The sequence below is a fragment of the Triturus cristatus genome, chromosome 2_2 (assembly GCF_964204655.1).
Source record: "Triturus cristatus chromosome 2_2, aTriCri1.1, whole genome shotgun sequence".
NCBI lineage: Eukaryota > Metazoa > Chordata > Amphibia > Caudata > Salamandridae > Triturus > Triturus cristatus.
The window spans coordinates 1,260,998,358-1,261,004,618 of NC_140582.1; positions in this window are offsets into that span (position 1 = coordinate 1,260,998,358).

The following is a 6,261-nucleotide window of genomic DNA, read 5'->3' on the forward strand; positions in this document are numbered from 1 at the left end:
ACCTATAACAAGGGGTGCTCTGGGTCTGTCCGGCAGATTCGACGCTGGAACAACGAGAGCCTGCCGACGCGGTCGCGGCTCCTGGAACTTGAACCCACCTAAGCCTGCTGAGTGACTCGCGGCTCCCTGAAGATCGTAACACCTCCGAACTTGTGCCTAAGCCTGCTGAGTGACTCGCGGCTCCCTGAAGATCGTAACACCTCCGACCTTGTGCCCAAGCCTGCTGAGTGACTCGCGGCTTCCTGAAGATCGTAAAGCCTCCGAACTTGTACCTGAGCCTGCTGAGTGACTCGCGGCTCCTTGAAGATCGTAAGACCTCCGAACCTGTGCCTGAGCCCGCTGAGTGACTCGCGGCTCCCCCAGACTCTCACGGTCCCGCCGGACCCCGACTACAACAACGTATCCCCCAGCTCGAGGATTGTGAGCTGTGCGCCGGATACATCCCTGCTTTGAACCTTTACCAGAGACTGTCCCGCTACCCCCTACCCTTTCCGAGACTCTTGAGCCCGTGCTCACCTTGTACATATTTGCAGTGATAACCTACTTGATAAAGATTGTTTTCTGAGAATACCCGGTGTGGTCACTCTGTGTCGTGTGGTGCCAGAAGTACGATCCTAGTTGCGAGATTCCTCCCCCTGGGGAGTCTCCCGCCAGTGCCCGGCTACGATATCACGAGGGTGGGTCTCAGGGTAGTCAGGACCCCTTCCAGGCTCCTGAGGTCGCCGTCTAACATACGCCAAAACTCGAACCTGCTTTTTCCCAGCACCAAAGTCGGTATCTCTAGCCGTTAGTCTACAACTTCTACCACGAGGACTAACCCATTTTCAATATTCGGTAAAACGAAGCCGTAGTTGTTGCTTATACATCTTATGCAAATAACAAACATTGCCAAAGCCGATAGTCCTCGCATGTTGTAGGTGTAATGTTACTTGTTGTATCATATATCTGGCTGCAATGACAGAAGAATAAACATACCAGTCGGGTGACACACTTTGCTAAGCTTAAGGGTTTTCAAGCCACCCTCTACTTCGGTCACGCCCCAATGAGAAAACCCTAGGTTTTTCATTCCACTTAAAGCCCTTCTTATCTCATATATATCACTCGCTCCACGGCTTCTTAAGCGGTGGCCACATTTTCTCTTTCGATTTTCTCACTGTGGCAGATGAAAAGCCTCCATTTTACAGCCGTAATCATATCAAGAAACAGAATATTCTCAACATTTTTGTTCGTTCCTGTTAGCCCATACCTTTAGTAGGTTGCACTTCTCATCTACTGTGCTTACATTGGGGCATATTAACAAGCCAGGCGATAAAATTATCGCGGCTTTAGCGGCAGAAAACTGCCGCTAAAACGAAGATAATGGGCTTGATAATATGCTCCGTGGAATTCCAATTGAAACCCATGTTAAATGTGAAGGACATCTAACATGGGCTTCAATTGGAATTCCATAGAGCATATTATCAAGCCCATTATCGCTGTTTTAGCTGCAGTTTTCTGCCGCTAAAGCGGAGATAATTTTTTCGCCTGGCTTGTTAATATGCCCCTATGAACCCCCCCCACCGTGCCCTGGTGATTTATTGTGCTAAATAAGCAGAGACACGGGAATTAAGCGGTAGGGACGGTCCACATTATGCAGCATGGTGACTAACTTAGGCGGTCACAAAACAAGAATTATGTAGCATAATGGGTCGCATTTTTTTGATAGTATTACTTCGTTATTTTGACATCTGTGCATATGTTAACACTGTCTGTGCAAATGTTTCGCCTCATTACTTTTCAAATTAACACTCAAATACAGCAATAAGTAAAGTAAAGGTGACTGGACAGTATTTGTTACAGGCTTTCCACTGTAACAACAAAATGGGTGGTAGAGGCACTCCTTTTCCGTGTTTGAAACAATATTTTACTCGTTTAACACTTATTTTGGATAGCGTGCTGTGGAGTGGATTCCAACAGTCATGGATTTCTGACACTTCAAACCTTCAATACTAGGACCGGTGGGGCCCTAATCTCCACGCACAGTTGCGTTCAGGTAGATACCTTGAAACTTCTCAAAACTATAGTTATTCTTAAACAGTCTCAATCCAACATTGTGGTCGTTACACGGTCCGCGGCAGCGCCAGCAGGTCCCGATGCAGATGGTCGTTACACGGTCCGCGGCAGCGCCAGCAGGTCCTGATGAAGATGGTCGTTTACACGGTCCGCGGCAGCGCCAGCAGGTCCCGACGAGGATGGAGGATGAAGAAGGCCGCGGCAGCGCCAGCAGGCAGGACGGTAGTTCACAAGGCAGGGCTACGGCAGCGCCGGTAGTCCGTCAAGGATGAGTTCTTCGCGGTGTCTCTCAACTCCAGGATACAACTGCCTCCCTGCTCTGGAGCTGCCTTAGTTATAGGTCTGGCGCCCTTTGATGTCCGGACCCTCGCACTTGGAGGTCGGGAGGTCCGGGATGAGGGAGTCCAGACACCCAGCAGGGGGTGGAGCCAGCGCCCGGGGGAGCTGGAGGGCGATCGGCACCTGGCGGGAGAGAGCCATCGACCTGCCAAGTGGTCCGTTCACCTCCTGGGTGGATGGTGGTGCCGGGATGGCGGGGCCTGGCCAGGCCCAGGGTTAGGGTCGAGCTGAGGCCACGCGGCCTCGTGGTGCAGTGTCCAAGATGGCGGCTGGTCCGGACGGGGGAGCCGGGAGTGGGTCGGCCCCATGATACACAGATGTCCGGGGGCAGGAGTACCGTCTGGAGACGGGTTGCGGGCTGGCCCTGTGGGTCACACCTGGAGGGCCGGGGCTTGGGCCGTTTCATGCGGGGGGGGGAGCAAGCCCTTCATGTGGCCTGTCCAACAAAGAGTCTGTGCGCGCTGGTGAAATGCACTGTGCGCGCATGTTACAGGGAATGATGGTCTTCACCTCTATCTTTTCTACTGGTAAGGTTTGAAGGTGGTGGGGTTGGGAAGATAGAGAGAGTAGAGCAGCAGCGGCTCCTCCGTAATGGCAGAGGAGCGTTTCCCCACTGCTAAAAGCCAGCTGATTAACCCCTTCAGTGCCCATGACGAGCTGGACTCGTCATGGGCCGCGGTTGCGCTGTGCCCATGACGAGTCCAGCTCGTCATAGACCCCGCCCGCTAATGCAACGGCCGGCACAGAGCGGGGAAAGGGGCGGGCACTGAAGGGGTTAACAATAAAACATAACAAAACTATGTATTATCCTTTTATTTTTTCCTGGATAGGCAGAGTCCGCTAAGTGGCCCAGTCTAGGACGGGGCAATCCTCAAGGGACAGTAGCAGGGGGGAGGAGCGGTGGGAGCAGTTAGTTTTCATGTTGGTTTGGAAGGCCGTCTTAGGGCGGCCAAACCAACATGCGCACTTACATTTCTACAACCATCCTGTGTTGTATCTCCGGGTGGAGAAAGGCCACAGGCTCCCTGTGCCTGAGTGAGCGTTAAACCAGCCTCCTCAGCCAATCCTGGCACTGCTGTCATGCTGAGTAATAGCATGATAGTAGCTTTGGGATTGGGTGGGAAGTCTCGAAGCTGGACTGCGCTTCTGGAAGAAGCTGGACCCCGGCCGTGGCAGGTAAGTAAATTTATTATTATTTTTTTTTTAATACAAACTCCCCGCTGCCCCACCACTTTCTATTGAAAGCAGCCACTGGAGTAGAGGCTTCTACATGACGGTGCCTGTCTTTGGCATAATTCTGGGTCTGACTGAATAGTTGTCATTCTTGACATATTGTGCCCCTTTGTTACATAGTGGTGCCCACACATAGCATAATGGCATCCCTGGAAATAAGGTGGTAATTCTTAGCTTATGATTCGAATAGTTTGCACAGTGATTCCCAACAATGGCAAAGATTTCACATGACCTGCAATTTTAAGTTAAGAGATTGACAGGTATGCATTTGTCACTGATAAGACACCTTCTGCCAGGCCCTTTGGACAACCCTTCATAGTTTGATAAATTCTGGCCAGGACTTGCATCCAAACCCTGTGGGCCCCCAAAATCACGCTGCCCATGGCCTTTGGCAGTGTGAGGTTGGGTGCCCAACTTTGAGCGGGTAGCCAACTGCCTGCTGCACATTGCCTTTGGCTTTGTGCTGTAGGGGTTGGCCACAGGGCCTGGCCTATGGCCACACACACACTGCACCCAATACCCTGTAGCTGCCAACCACCTCACAAGCACCCACCCCATGCTGTGCACAGCCGAACAGTCATGTGTATCAGTGGGTTGACCCTGTAGCAAACCCACACAGAACATGGCCTAATGTCTGCAAAGTGGCGATTAGTTATAGGGTCTTGCATTTTATTTTTGAATGTTTTATCGGTACCACAGTGGCTGCAGCAATAGAGCTGCTTCTTTTGTTGACTTTTTAAAATTCTCTTTCCTTACTTTTAATGTTATCCTGAACAGTATACTATCTCTCTTTGAGGTCATGTACATGCTTTGGCGAAATAAAAGCACACAGTGAGAAGTAATTTCAGATCCATTTATTTGAACCAATTCTTTGTTCGGTGTATTGCCACAGGTCACCATATCAAAACTTAAAGTGACTTCGTTTAGCTCAAATGAAGACCTGTCACAGTTAGTATGGGGAAAGGTCAAACGTTGCAAGGCTGCTACTCAATGCAAATGGTATTCTTACCAACGCTCCTCACAAATTCAATTTATATCATTGTCCTTGTTTAAAGAAGGATCCTGATTTAAACCCATACAGTTTTCTTTTTTAAAGGGACACCATGTTTCACCCAAGTATTTCATTTCAAATTTGTTTTTAAATTAGACTTGAGTAATCCAGGATGAAGGAAAGGACATTTGGAAAGTCTGTATTTAAACATTTAGGAGTGATCTACAAGCATCGAGAACATTTTATTAAACCATTCTGAAGTAATCCCCATTTGCAATAGCCAAGAGTGCCCATCCAGTGGATACTCTTGGATGTTACGAATTGGGATTACTTCTAAATAATTCCACTGAGTACTCTTGGTTGTTAGGCAGTGATGAGGGGATGTACTGTAGTGTTTTCCCAATACCCTTGTGTACATTAACTCCAATTTGAAGTTGTCATAAAATCATACTACAGTAATGCATAATAATTCTGTAGATGTTAGCAAATCATCCAGTGGTTGTAAACTAACCATGAGGTTGTCCTGAAATCATCCGGTAGTATTTCAACCTCATCCTGCACTTGTCAGTTAGTATTCCTTGAGGTACAAGATCATCACGCATTTTTAATTGAAGTAATCAGTACACCATCCTGGAGTAGTTCACACTCATCCTGCAGTTGTCAATTAGTATTCTTGGAGTTGTAACGGATCATCACGCATTTTTAATTGAAGTAATCAGGACACCATCCTGGAGTAATTCACGCTGATTCTGCAGTTGTCAATTAGTATTCTTGGAGTTGTAAAGGATCATCACGCATTTTTAATTGAAGTAATCAGGACACCATCCTGGAGTAGTTTTTGTGATTACAGTAAGAGTCATCTCATTTAAATATTTTGCTCTGTGGGAAGACTTCAGGATGGCTTGGTATGACTTCCCCAGATAATTACAGGAATAGCCTGGCTGAAGTCATCGGATGACGCTAGAATGAGTCCAGGATGATCTTCCTTTTTGACTTGGGATGGCGGCTACGCAGAGAAGTGGAAAGGGACCAAATTAGTAGCGGAGCGAGTTGTGCAGTACGGGCGTGAGCGGTGAGGCGGACTTGGGCACCTCTCCACATCTAAATCACAGAGAAGGCCGAAAGATAACGGAGGAGTACCTGGCACCTCCCGTTTGAAGAGAACGACTGGGAGGGATACAAGATGGCGGACAGAGATTGGCTGTAACCCCGGATGACGAGTAAGCTGGAAGGGAAAGCGCTCATATGATCTGAGTCCCGAACACTGCCAAAACGCGACGCTTATGCCCCGACTGCCGTGCCACAACGCTAAAGGAAATTACGGCGCTTTCTGGGGACGGCCGGGCTAGGCATCGAGCACCGGACTTGCGTGGGTGTGGTGGGCGGCGTTCACCCAGAACTGCTGCGGCTTGGGGACTTAGGGCACACACGGAGTGCCACACCTTGAACTCGCGGCGAGATTTCCACTCGGACTTGCTCTGCGGAACCGAGTGGTGAGTGCCCTCCCTCCTGGTGTGGCTGCGCGGGACACTGTGCGGTCTGAAATTGAGCCCCGCTGAATGTCTCGGCCCCTGCGCGGGAGGGGAGTGCCCTACGTGGGGGAGCCTGAGGCCCTGAGGGGATTGAAGCCTTGCAGCCCTGCTTTG